Here is a 14,873-nt window from a genome sequence, read left to right on the forward strand (position 1 = left end):
ACGACCCATGGAATTCACTGTTGGAAACCAAGTATTCCTCAAGGTTTTCCCCTACAAGGGAAAAAACATGATTCGAAAAAAAAAAGGAAGTTAAGCCCCGGTATGTGTGACCTTTTTGGATTGTTGAATGCATTGGACCTGTGGCATACTGCCTTACTCTACCCCAATAGTTTACAGGTTTACATGATGTTTTCCACGTAGCGATGCTCAAAAGTACCACCCTGACCCTTATAATATCATTCCTCACGGTGAGATGCAAGTACAAGCCAAAATGACTTATGAGGAATTCCCCGTGGAGATTCTTGAATGGACCGACAAGGTCTCGCACAACAAGACAATTCCCATGGTAAAGGTATAACGGCAGCATCATACGCCGAAGAGGCAACATGGGAGTTGGAAAGTGAGATGAGGGAAAAAATTTGAACCTGTTCGAGATAAATTTGGGGATCAAATTTTTTTAAGGTGGAGGGATGTAACATCCCGCTCACCCTTGTGCTTAATTTGTATTTGGAAAACCCTAATAATTTGAGCCTTAAGGTCACACTGAACTCATTTATTTTATTACGTAGTTTATGATCGTAATTCATAAATTATGACGATTTTTATTACACCTGGGGCCTGCACGCGGCTCCCCAACGCGCCAAGGCCTGGCACGCCCCTGCGCGCAGCAAGGTAGCTTGGTGCCTACAGGCTAGGCCTGCAGTGCGCACGCTAGGTGGGTGAGGCCACTGCCACTTCGGGTAGTGTGCCGCTTCCCACCTTGGGCGATGTGTTGCCACTGATAGAGGAGGTCTTTCTCCTTTATTTTATATGCCAAACATCTTTTTACTCTCTCTCTTCACTGGATTTTTCCATTTGGTGTAAATCTAATGGTTCCCTTTTTTTATAAATAGGGGCCCTTCCCCCCATTCTCTCCACACTTTTATTCTTCTACCTTTCAAGAGTTAGAGAGAGAGAGTGATGTAGAACCCCAAGACACTTGCTTGAACCTTAAAGCTCTTCAATTGGTTTAAAACAGAATTTAAATCACAAGTAAAAAGGAAGCAAATTTTTTCAATCACCCAAATGATATAAGTTAAATAGAACCCAAGAAAGATAAATGATGTCCCTTGAACCCAATCTAAACAAGCACCAAGAACAATTGAAATAGGAAATCAAAATTGAAATACAAGTGATAACAAATGTATTCCAAATCAACACCTTATGCATAAAGTGAAAAGAAAGCCAAAACGCTCTTAACTCAATTCTGAAATATTTGATTACAACTCTTGATGTCCGCAAAGAAGAGTTCCTTTGGTATTTATAACCAAAGAAATCAAGGATAAGTTATAACACAATAACTACAATTGTAATTGCCACAATAACTAGGCTAACTATGTGATAATTGCAATTGTAACTCCAATAATAACTAGGCTAATTATAGGTATGTAATTATTATGTAACTCCTTGTAACTCCAATCTTCTTAACCAACACCACTAATTGTTTGTGGCACCATATAGTTATGGGCTCATTCTTGTAATAACACTAAGAGAAGACTTAAGCCTAAATGAGTTACACTTGACTATATGGGCTTAATTAACTCAAACTAAAATAAAATAATTCAAAATACTTAAAACAATTCAACTAATCCAACTCATACACAAGGCTTATTCACCCATTACCAATAAGACTCAAACAAGCCCAAATTATCCCAATTCATTTAAACCCAATTAAAGTTACGAATTTGAACTGTTCAAAAAGCTCATATTCGAACTTTCTACAATTGGCCAGCCCATCATCCACATATTTTTGAGTGAAAACTTGGAGCAAGTCTTTAAGCTTCTTTGCCTTTGATCTTGTTACTGGTCCGCTGAAACTTTCCAGGTTTAGAATTCTATTTGTGTTTACGTCATTTGAAATTTGCTCCAAGTCACCTTTTGATGCTCTTTGAGTATCTTGAGTATTTTTAGACTTGTTTGCATCAGAGAGAGAAAAAAAGTGATTTAGAGAGAGAAGGAGAGGAAGAAAAGAAGAACAGTGTAGATGAAATTATTAAGGTTTTGCCAAGGAATTTAGTATTTTTTTAAAACGTCTTAAGGGGTATTTTTAGACAAAAAGAAAAGATTAAATTGATGATTCCGTTATTTTTCCTGTTTTGTATGCTTTGTGTTTGTAGGCTTAATAAGTTGAATTGTTCTTGATTTCAAGCATGTTATGTGAGTTATAGACACTTGATGATTTATATATAATTAAAATAATATAAAACTGATAAGGTTTTTTAAAAAATAAAAAAAACAAAAAAAAATAAAATGAAAAATGAATGGTCTGAAGAATGTATATGTATTGACATGCATAACGCATCAAGTGTCTTGTCATGCTTTTTATATCTGAGGGGTATTTGTTCCCCTATCCCCATTTGGGGTATCTATTTCTCCCTCCCCCATCTGGTCTAAAAAGATGTAAGAGGACCGCTCCCTGTGGATGAAGGCGTACTTTCTAATGAGAGTGGTGATGCGAATATCTATTAAGGGTCACTTTTGGCTAAGTAATGTCGTGAGTATAGAACATCTTATAGGACCACTATGGTTGGCACGACCGTGGTCATAGATCATGACTGGTTTAGCAAGCCAGAAATGTGCCTAAGCAAATTGTCGTTATCTGTATTTGATTTGGTCATTCCATATGGGTAGTCATTATCTGTAATGACTTCGAGAAGCATGACACAAAAATTTAAGCATTTCATAATTTATTTGATTTTCTCTATTCTTTGGTATGCTGTGTATTTTATTTTGATTGTTGACTATAATGTGATGTTTTTTTTTATAAATAAATTACTTTCAAAAGCAAGATAGATCTACAGCGTAACCAAATGATAAGTGTTTATGTTAAAATAATTCACCTTTTAAAACCTTACGATGTTATCTAAATCTATTTTTCTTACTGAGCATATGGAACTCACTCTTTCCATGCCCCCCCAGATGAGGAAGGTAATGAAGAACCGTCAGCTTACCTACCCATTGAAGTTTATAAGGATCCAGTGGATCCGCAAAACTTGAGTGCATGATCGTTCTCACACTCTGATGAGCCCAATAGTATAATGAAAGAAGTATCCCTCTTCTGTATTTTAATATTGTATTTTGCAGCCATTTATGTCCTCAATTATATATATATATGTAATTGAAACTCATATATTTGTAAGGGATTTGTATTAATTTGCTCTACTGCATATAATTTTTATCATGCACTCGTAATTTATTTCTGTATCTAACACCCACATGTTTTAATTAGCATTTGGGATGTCAATTATGGATATAATTTTTTCTTTTTTGTTTTTATTTGTATTGTATTATGGGTATGAATAAAAGGGTGGATGCAAATTATGCTTTTTTTTTCTAATTATGAAGGATGAATATGTAAGGATTAAATATGCAAGATAGAAAGATCTATTTTTTTAAGTATAAGATCTCATACCAAATAATGCAGAACCTCACATCAACAGTGCAATCCAAACTCCCGCATATAATATAAGCATACAAAAACTTATGTATCTTAGTAAAACCCCTTACTTAACCAACAATCAACAATGTGAAGGCAAACTACAATAACTGCAAATTAAGAATTCGAAAGTAAAAAGATGCCAAAAGCTTACCACGATAAGTAAATCTAATTCCTAATTCAAATAAACGGTGGAGGAACCTCCCAAAAGAACACTCACAATTAGCATAGCTAAAAGCAAAATAATTCTAGAATTTAAATAATTTTAAAGTGATGCATTACAACCTAATAGTGAGGCCTTCATATAGGCATTTACCAAACAAATTTTACTTGAACTCAAAAAAATAAAATCCTAGACTAATTCTAAATACAACTCAATTTAGGAAACTAATTAAAATAATAATTAAAAAAATAAGAACTAAGTGTAATTAAAAATATCTTCTCTTGAAAAGTGGTGGTGTTGTGGCCGAATTCTCTATGGTTTATTTGACTTTGAATGGTCTTCAATAGTTAATTAATTATTGTGGCATTTTGAATCAATTTAAACTATCCCAATTATGATAGTTTATTATTCCATGTGAATTATCACATTGGTAGGGAGGATTTGTTGAGAGTTTTAGGATTCTGATTACTAACAATATATGTGAGATTTTTTATCACAGTAATTGATCTTGGGTTCCGCATCAATTCTACAAAGTAGAGGAAGTTTTACTATGCAAGAAGAGAAGAGTTAAGGAGCAACTTCTAACAAAGATGGCTCGTGAATGTCAAACTTCATTAATCTACAAGGATGGCTCATGCACTTGAGCCAAATCTAAATGTACAAGAAAGGCTTATAAATTTAGATGGATGGCATATGCACGCCAAATTTCATGAGCCACATCTTGAAAAATAATCTTAGAGACTTTGAGATCATATTATAAATATCTTCTTTGTGAAAGGAAAATTGACACATTTCCTTCTGTATTCTTAAGTATTTGAGAGAAACATTTGAGTAGTGAAACTAAACATCTCAAACAAGTATTTTACTTGTGAGAATAGGTGTAGAAAACTTTTTGGGAATTGAGCATCTGAGAGAAACACTCAAGTGGTAAAACTTTATACAAAGATAAATAAACATTTATAATTTGTAAAGATAGAACCTTAAACTAGTATTTGTACATGACAAGGGAAGCTAAGTATAAGAAAAATAAACATTTCAAGAGATAATGAAGTACCAATTAGTTTACTTGAAGAGAGGACTGAAGTACACGTGGGTAGTCAAACCTCTATAGAAATTAAGGTTTTTGAACTTGGGAATGAGGTTATCAAAGTGATAAGCTCTAAATTCACTTATGAAATCTTTATAGTACTCACAAGGTTGAGACATGGAGCCATGAAGTGAAGTAAATCGAAACAGCTACATCAATTTTCAAGAATGTTCCCGTTATATGAGAAACAAAACATATATTGTACATATAAGACAACTCTTATGAGTGTTTTACAGCGATCAATGAGGAAATTTTTAATTTTAGTACTAGAAAACTTGATGTACTTCAAATTATGACCATCCTCAAGTGATAAGCATTCCATCGTAGGACTGTTACTAATAACCTTTAAAAATATTTCACTGGATATCTAAAATTTGAAAGGATAAGTTCTTTCAGACAAAGGAAGTTTATAACACCACAAGTAGGAAACATGCAAGCTTCTAACATTACCCATGTCATATATGTTCCTTTGAGTAAAAAAACTTTGGGAGGTGTAAGCATGTTTATTCTATAGTACCAAAACTATTAACTGCATCTAGGGCTCTTATTTTTATCTCTCTTAAAGGCTGAAGTGAAGACTAGTTATCAGAGAGATCAAACCTCTTTATTGCTTTGGTAGTTTAACATGGACAAAATCTAAAGATCTTGAAGGTGTTCTATGTTATGATTTGTCAAGGCTAATTGCATCGAGCTCAGAAAATATTTCTAAAATTAGGAAAAGATTTTCTCTTATGTCAGAGCTCGCCTAGATTAAGGCTAAAAGATGTCTTCAAGGGCTTATACAATTTCTTACACAGAGTGATAACTCTATTGGTAGCATCTGCCGAAAAACGTCCTAAGATAGATTGAACTACATGATAAAGAAGCTTCTGGATCAGATCCACCTTGATGTTTTTCCTATTTCACCTTTCTCTTCTACCTTGAATCGCCCGAGGAGTCCATTTCTGTTTATTTACATCTCTCCTGCTTCGTCCTCTGTAGTGTCAACCCATAAAACTCTCAGTAGTAGTACAGGTAAAACTGAGTCACTCTCAGTGATGCCACTCTCAAAAATTCAATTGATGGGGAAATTAGATCAATGATAAAGACTCAAGGGTTTGGAAATGGACTGTGATAGGTGGGGAAGAGGGGGGAAAAACCATGTATCCATTTTATACATGTTTGCCTCTATAGATTTTCATAGTGGAGGATGAATTTTAGCCATTGATCTTTCCTATGTCTCACACTACTTACTTTTTTGTAGGAGTTATTTTTGGTTTAGAGCTCACTATTTTCCTTCTTAAACCAAAACAAATTATATTTGATGTGGCCCTAACATAAGAAAGACAAAAAATAAAACTCTATCTCAAAATTAGAGTGTCGGAAAAAGGAAAAAAGAACCCTAATAACAAAAACAGAGATTTAATTAGTAGAAAATTTTTTTTTGAATAAATTTCTAGTGCTAAAAAAGGGTCTAAATGAAATAAAATGTGTATAAAAAATAATTTTAATGGTTGCTAGAGCTTATGAAACATTTGAGGGATAACGAAACCTTATCCAACTTTATTTTTGTCATTTTCCTAAAACCTTTATTGCTTTTTTCCGTCTCATTTTCTCTTTCTCTTTAATTACAGGGCACCAATTTTTTTTAAATTTAAAATTTTGCTATACATGGGATATAATATGCTAAAACATAATAATTAAGTACAAAATTAATACTTTTTTATGGGTCTAAAGTGACCATTGTGACCCAGTGAATTTTCTTGACAATTAAGAAAAATTGCATCAAATGCATTTGATAATCAATCTTAATTAATGGAAAATAGTCAACAAACGGATATAATTTGAATTTGTGACTAAAAACTAATCTTTCAATTGTGTTATGTGTCTTGTTTGTCATATAATATGTGATAATTGTGTATTTTATACATACTCAAGATTGTTTTTGCTTTAGTTTTTATTAGGTTTGATGAATTTTTATTAGTTTTTCATTTGATTTTAGCTAATTTAGTCATTTTAGTTTATTTTATTAATTTTAGGTGATTTTGAAAGAATTTGAAAAATTTTGGATGAAGGTAAAAAAGGGAAGAAACTTGCACTAGCAAATGCATGCTCATGCAAGTGGTGATGCACTTCAGTCCTAGAATCTTTCCACATGGAATTTTGAAGGCAGTGATCTGCATGAGTAGGTGCATGGTCATGCGCAGGAAAAGTAGAATTTTTATTTTTCCTAAATTACTTAAAATGCCTTGTTTACTTTCTTATTTCACTTAGAATTTGTATTTAGGGTATTTTGTTATTTACCTTAGTATATATAGGACATATTATTAGTATTCAAGAGGTTACTCTTTTTATTTGGAGAGACTTTTATAAGTTAGAGGTTTTCTTCTCCTTCTTCCTTGGAGACAAAAAACTCCATTAGAGATAAGTGTATCTGGGCCTTCATAAGGGATGGGAAGTACTTTGTTAAATCAGCATATCATCATCTTTGTGGGTTCCATGATGTTCCTCTAGCAGGACCTCGAAATTTGAGGAAATATGTTTGGTTTGTTGATATCCCTTTAAAATTCAAACTTTGTAATTAGCGGTTGCTCAACAACATTCTACTTACTCGAGTTCGGTTAAGAGAGAAGCGGTTAGATATTGTCACGAGGTGTCCAAAGTGTGATGAGGAGGAAGCTATTGAACATGTTTTTTTATAGTGTGTGAAAGCTAAGAACTGCTAGGAGTCATTGGGATTATCAAATCAATTGCTTGTCACCCAAGACATGTTCAGATGGTTGGGACATACAGTGTCTGTAACACCCCACCCATCACTCTACTTTAATGATTTGGAAACCCTATTTATTCGGGCCTTTGCCCGCGTTAAACTTAATTAATTTACGCTGCTTGATATTTATCATAATTCGTAATTTTGATTTATTTATTTAATTTTTATTTAATTTTATTTTGATTAATTTTATTCTAACCCATTTAAATTAAATAGGAAAATTGAGAAAAAAATCAAACAACGACGAATCGGGAAGAAAAGCTCGCGGGGAGTCAGGTTGCCCGCTCGAGTGTTAGGCACTGTGCGCATGCGCATGCACGGGCAGTGGCCATAGGACATGCGCACAACGCGCCATGGAACGTGCGCACAACGCACATGTCCCGTCCGCGCGCACGACGCAGTGTTTGGACCTACACGCGGATAGGTGCTGCATACTGTGCGCGCGTCGTCTGCACAATAGTATTGTGCAGATAGGCCTTGTACACCTGGGGCCTGTGCGCGGGGTTGGAGGCCTGTGCACTTGCAGGCTAGCCTACAGCGCACCGACCGAGGCACTGCCACCCTAGGCAGTGTGCCATCACTACCTTGGGCGATGCACCGCTGGTGGAGGAGGCCCTCCTCCTTCATTTTTCGTGTCAATCATCTTTTTCTCTTGTCTCTTCACTGAATTTCGCTACTTGGTGCGAATCTGACTATTCCAAAACTTTGTAAATTGCCCTTCCCCTTCACTTTCTCTCCACACTTCCATTCTTCTATTTTTCAAAGGTTTAGAGAGATAGAGATAGTAGTCTAGTGAGAGAAGAAGAAAAAGAAAGGAAAACAGTGAAGGAGAAAACATCAAAGTTTCAGTAAGAAATCTAATATTTTTTTTGAAATCTTAAGGAGTATTTTTAGATAAGCTAATTTAGTATGATTGTGATTTTGTCTGTTTTGTATGCCTCTATGTTAAGATGAGTCAAATTGTTCTTGTTTTCAAGCATGTTATGTGAATTAAAGACACTTGATGAATTTTCATGTAATAAATATAATATGTAATCGGTAAAAGTATAAAGTATTAAAGAAAAGAAAAAGAGAAAAGTAGAATGAAGCCTGTATGGTCCAAAATGTATCTATATTGACATGCATATTGCATCAAGTGTCTGATTAGGTTTTTTATCTCTGAGGGGTATCTTTTTCCCTTGCTCTTAGGGGTATCTATTCTCATTGCCGTTCAGAGTATTTATTTCCCCCTCCCCTATCTAGTCTGGAAAGACGTAAGAGGACCACTCTAGTGGATGATGATGTACCCTCTAACAAGAGTGGTATCGCACTATCTGTAGGGGTCAACCGTGGCTAAGTAATGTCCTTATTGTGGTAATAGATCGTACCATGATTTGGCCAACGGAAAATGGACTTGAGCAAACTGTCGTATCTGTATCTAATCTAATCATTCCACTTGGGTAGTTGGAAACCTGTATCTGCCCTCAGAGATGGAAGTTGTAATGACTTCGCGAAGCATGACATGAAAATCTGAGCATGTCATGATTTATTTGATTTTCTCTATTATCTAGCATGATGTGTGTTTGGTTGTCTGTATTAACGTATTATTTTCTTATCAAATAGATTGTTTTCCATAATATAAGATAGGTAAGCGAGGAAGTTAAATGGTAAGATAAAATAACTAACTTTTGAAATCTTACGATGTTAATTTAATACTATTTTTCTTACTGAGTATATGGTACTCACTCTTTCTATGCCCCCCTAGATGAGGAAGAAAGTGAGGAACCGCAAACTGACCTACCCTTGAAAGTCTATGAGGATCCCATGGATCCACAAGTCTGAGTACATGACTGTTCCCGCACTCTGATGAGTCCAATAGTATAGTGAAAGAAGTGGCCCTTATATTTTATTTTGATTTTGCAGCCAATTTTGGCCTCAGTATATGTATGTATTGGAACTCATATGTATTTATAAGGGATTTGTAATGATTTTATTCCACTACATAAATTTTATCATGCAATTATGCACTCATTATTCTGAATCTGTATCTAACACCCATTTGCCCTAATTAGCACTTGGGATGTTACAATGTCTATCTTGTCAACACAAAAGATGGCAAAGGTTTTCTACTATATATGGAGATTATAAGTAAAAGGTACGGGTTGGTGTTGACTAGTAAAGTTATTGTTAATCCTACTAAGGTTTATCTATTGCACAAATTTTAGAGGAATGGAAGCAAGTAATAAAGATTAGAGATAGGGGCACTCCTCCCCCGCAACAAGTTACACATGCACAAAAAACTTAGTAACCCCTAGAACGGGGGAACTAGAAATGTAATGTTGATGGTACAATTATCTGTTTGACAAATGAGGTGGTCTACAATGCTGTTATCAGGGATGCCTCCGGATTGGCGATTACTCTGTTCTTGAGTCATCATTACGAGGGTAAGGAACTGTTCCTGGTTGAATTGTTGGGTTGTCATCGGGCACTACAGTACTTGGTGACCTATATTCTGGGGAGAGGGGTTGTGGAGAAGGATGCACGAAGAGTGATAAATGTTCTAGACTCCAGGAAATAAGACACTTTTTGAGTATGGTTCATAGTTATAGATTGCAATGCACTGTTGAGTCTTCGGCCAGATGTCTCATTGCACTGAGTGCTCACAACTTAGCTCAAGTCGCACGCTGCATCTCGGATGTTCATGTCTGGGAAAGATTACCAGGGTATCAATGTAATGCTTGCTAGTTAATTAAGGTTACTGGCTTTTCCTAAAAAAACTCCATTGGATAGGAGATCATGCTCAAGACAAAGACACAATTCAATGTTTGATTTTATTTTATCATGTTTTCTTTTAGTTTTAGTTTTTGCTTTCTAGATTTAATTATGGAGTAGATTTGTTTTGGTTAGGGAAAACATGAATCCTAAACTATGATGGCTATTGATCTTGATTAATGATATTTGAGTTAGTTTTATGAAAATTCATTGAGTTTAATGCTTGTATTGATCTTTTGTTGATGGAATTCTTTAATGACGTGTCGAATAGAGAAGTTAGGATTTTTAATCAATGAGATTTCAATGCATGATTATTATGTTTTGTATAACAAGTTTAATAATAGATTTGTTTGAATAGATAATCTGAAATTGACTTCTAGCTTGTATTCATATTCCTGAATAAAATCGGATAATTGGGTTGATTATATGAAGACTTTTATTAAAGTGTTTGAATAATAGTTTCATTTAGTATAAAACGTTATGTCCCTGAATAAGGTTAACCAGACTTTAGAATTAACCCGCAAATCTTAACTCATATTTCATTATCAATATTGATATTTAGGCAAGTTTAGGAGGATTGTGGACTCTAACGTTGTTATATTAATTGATTTATCTTTGATTTACTATGGTTATTTAATTTTCTACAGTTTTATTTAGCTTTATAATTTACTTTAATTTACTTTCGTTCGATTATTATTTCTCAAATAATAGTTTTCAGTATAATAATTAGTTAATAAAATTTTATCTTCATGGGACGATAATTTTATTCACATATCTATATAATTGATACAACTAGAGAACTTGTTAGTGTGGTCTAAGACGAACCAAGTTTTTGGTGCCGTTGCTGAGGACTGAAGATTTATTTAAAAATTATTACATTGTTATTAGCTGTTAATTTTAAATTTTAAATTTTTAATTTATTTTTCTTCTATTTCAGGTTTTGCTAGTATATGACCAAAAATTCTGAGGAGACACTAGCATAATTTGATTTAAAACCTGAACAAACTTTTCATTCAAGAAAAAGAGCAACCCGTCAACTTAACATGACAGAGAATCAAAACAACCTTATTGAAGGAGGCGAGAACAATAATGGTGCTAGATGTGCTCAACCTACTTGCACCATGAGAGACTATGCCATGCCATCATTGAAAGGCAAAAGTCTGTGTAACACCTAGCCCATCACTCTGCTTAAATGATTTGGAAAACCCTATTTATTTGGGCCTTTGGCCACATTAAACTTAATTAATTTACTCTGCTTAATATTTATCGTGATTCGTAAATCTGGTTAATTTTTATTTATTTATTTTTATCTAAATTTATTTAATTTTAAATTTTATTATTTAATTTTGTGTTTAACTTATTCAAATTAACTATAGAAAATTGAGAGAAATTGGAAAAAAATGGTGAAACGGGAAGAAATCCCACAGGAAAAATCCTGCAAGGAAGTAGATTGCTCGTGCGGGTGCTGGGCACTTTGCACACGCGCATGCACGCATAGCAGCCGCAGGATGTGTGCACGACACACACGTCCCATCCGCACGCACGGGACATGCGCACAGCGCAGGGTCAGGACTTGCGTGCATTTTATCACGCACTAGCAGGTTGTCCGCGCGCCTTCCGCGTAACAGGCCTGCGCGGATAGGCCCTGTGCGCCTAGGGCCTACATGTAGTAGGCCTCGTGCCTACGCCTTGCGTGCGCGGCAGAAGCCCTATGCGCCTACAGGCTAGCTTGCAATGCGATGACCGAGGCATTGCCACCTCGGGTAGTGTGTTGTCGTTGCCTCATGCGGTGCACCACCGTTGCCTCGGACAACGCAGCCAATGCTGGTGGAGGAGACCCTCATCCCACATTTTTCGTGCCTAGTATCTTTTTCTCCTCTCTCTTCACCGAATTTGCCACTTGGCATGAAGCTTATGGTTCCAAAATTCTATAAATTGCCCTTCCCCGTCTATTTCTCGCCACACTTTCATTTTTCCATTTTTAAAGATTTATAGAGAGAAAGAGAGAGAGATAGTAGTCTAGTGAGAGAAGAAGAGAAAGAAAAGAGAATAGTGAAGGAGAAAACATCAAGATTTTGGTAAGGAATCTAGTATTTCGTTTGATATCTTAAGGAGTATGTTTTTAGATAAACTAATTTAATATGATTGGTATTTTACCTTTTTTGTATGCCTCTATGTTCATATGAGTCGAATTGTTCTTGTTTTCAAGCATGCTATGTGAATTGAAGACACTTGATGAATTGTATGTAATAAACCAGTATAATTGCCTGGTAAAAAAAAAGTACAAAAGAAAAGACAAAGAAAAAAGTGGAATGAAGTCTGTATGGTCTGAAGTGTATCATTATTGAGATGCATATTTTATCAAGTGTCTCGTTAGACTTCTTATCTCTGAGGGCTATCTGTTCCTCTTACCCTTCGGGGTATCTGTTTCTCCCTCCCCTATCTGGTCTGGAAAGATGTAAGAGGACCACTCTTAGTGGATGACGTCGTACCCTCTAACGAGAGTGGTATCGCACTATCTGTAAGGGTCACCCATGGTTAAGTAATATCGTGACTGTAAATATTTGTTAGGGCCACTATGACTATTGTGGTCATGGTTGTAGATCGTACCATCATTTGGCTAGCCAAAAATGGGCCTGATCAAATTTTTGTATCTGTATCTGCCTTCAAAGATGGAAGTTGTAACGACTTCACGAAGCATGACATGAAAATCTGAGCATTTCATGATTTATTTAATTTTTTCTATTATCTGGCATGATGTATGTTTGGTTGTTTGTATTAACGTACTGCTTTCTTAATAAACAAATTATTTTCATAATGTGAGATAGATAAACGAGGAGGTTAAATGGAAAGGTCTTAAGTCAAAATTATTAACTTTTGAAACCTTACAATGTTAATTTAATACTATTTTCCTTACTGATCATATAGAACACACTCTTTCCATGCCCTCCCGCCCAGATGAGAAAGAAAGTGAGGAACCGCAGGCTGACCTACCCTTGGAAGTCTATGAAGATCCTATGGATCCATAAGTCTGAGAGCATGACTGTTCTCACACTCTGATGAGTCCAATAACATAGTGAAAGGAGTGGCCCTTATGTTTTGATGTGTATTTTGCAGCCACTTCTGGCCTCAATGTATGTATGTATTGGAACTCATATGTATTTGTAAGGAATTTGTAATAATTTTATTCCGCTACATAAATTTTATCATGCACTCATTATTCTGTATCTGTATCTGACACTCATTTGCCTTAAAAAATACTTGAGATATCACAGTCCAAGCATTTTGAGACCTATTGTTGAAACTAACAACTTTGAGATCAAGCTATCAATATTATAGTTGATCCAACATATTTGTCAATTTAGAGGATTTTCTAGTGAAGATTGACACCGACACATAGCTAGTTTCCTAAAAATTTGTGATACTTTCAAGTACAATGGAGTTTCTCAAAATGCAAAGAAGTTGGGGCTTTTTCCTTTCTCTTTAAGGGATAAAGTAAAACATTGGTTGCAATCACTACCACCGAACTCTATAACTACTTGGAATGCATTAGTGCAAAAATTTCTTAGTAGGTATTTTCCTCCTTCTAAAATTGCACAATTAATTAATGAGGTTGCAAAATTTTCACATGGAGATTCAAAAACCCTATATGAGGCATGGGAGAGATACAAGGATAAGCTAAGAAGATGCCCTCATGAGGAACTCTCTATTTGGTAAAAAATACAAACCTTCTACAATGGAATTAATAACCAAGTCAGAAGCATGATAGACGCTTCATGTGGAGGTTCACTATATATGAAGTCACCTAAAAAAGCTTATGAATTGATAGAGGAGATGGCTGCCAAAGCAAGTGAATGGCCTATTGAAAGACAATCTATAAAGAAGGTAGTTGAAATTTGTAATATAGATGATGTTACATCATTAACAACGTAAATGGAATCATTGAATAAGAATCTACAAAGGGCTGCAACTGTAAAATTCAGCTATAGTGGTAGTTGTTTGTAATTCTTGTGCAGGAGGGCACTTAAATCAAGAGTGCCAAGCAGGTAATAAATTCTATGCTAATAATGTGCATGAACAAGTTAACTTCGTTAATAATCTTTGCAGAAAAAATGATCCTTTCAGCAATACTTACAATCCTCGTCAGAGAAGTCACCCACATTTCTCATGAAACAACAATAATAATCAAGGGAGACAACCACCACAAGGACTCCAACCTCAACAGTATCCTCCACCATAAGAAAATAGATCTAACTTGGAGGAGTTGATGACAAAGTTCATTAACTCTATCGGAGTAAGGTTGCAAAATCATGAGGCTTTTATGAAGAATCTATAGACATAAATTAGACAGCTTGTCGATGCTATTGCGGGTCAAACTCAAGGGTCATTACCAAGTAACTCAGAGACTAATCCCAAAGAGCATGTCAAGGCCATTACACTAACAAATGGGAAGGTGTTGGAGGAGCTAAAGCAAAAGGTAAGAGCTAATAAGATGATTAAATCAAACCCAGTTAAGGTAAGTGTGGAAGAGCAAGGTAACAAAAATACTAACTCTATAATTGTGGATTCAAACTCTAATGTAGATACTAACAAGTTTCTTTACCAAGATAGAATTAAGAAGGATAAGAATGATGCTAAATTTGCTAGA

General features: G+C 35.1%; 1 non-coding gene across 1 annotated transcript; it reads right to left on the minus strand.

The window, feature by feature from the left end:
- Window positions 1–13,823: 13,823 nt before the first annotated feature.
- Window positions 13,824–13,929, minus strand: LOC148253381 (small nucleolar RNA R71). The gene has a single exon (XR_015812968.1). It is a non-coding gene; the product is annotated as a small nucleolar RNA R71 (small nucleolar RNA).
- Between the last annotated feature and the right edge of the window lie 944 nt (window positions 13,930–14,873).

This window comes from Carica papaya, chromosome 6 (assembly GCF_054855325.1).
Source record: "Carica papaya isolate Zhongbai chromosome 6, ASM5485532v1, whole genome shotgun sequence".
NCBI lineage: Eukaryota > Viridiplantae > Streptophyta > Magnoliopsida > Brassicales > Caricaceae > Carica > Carica papaya.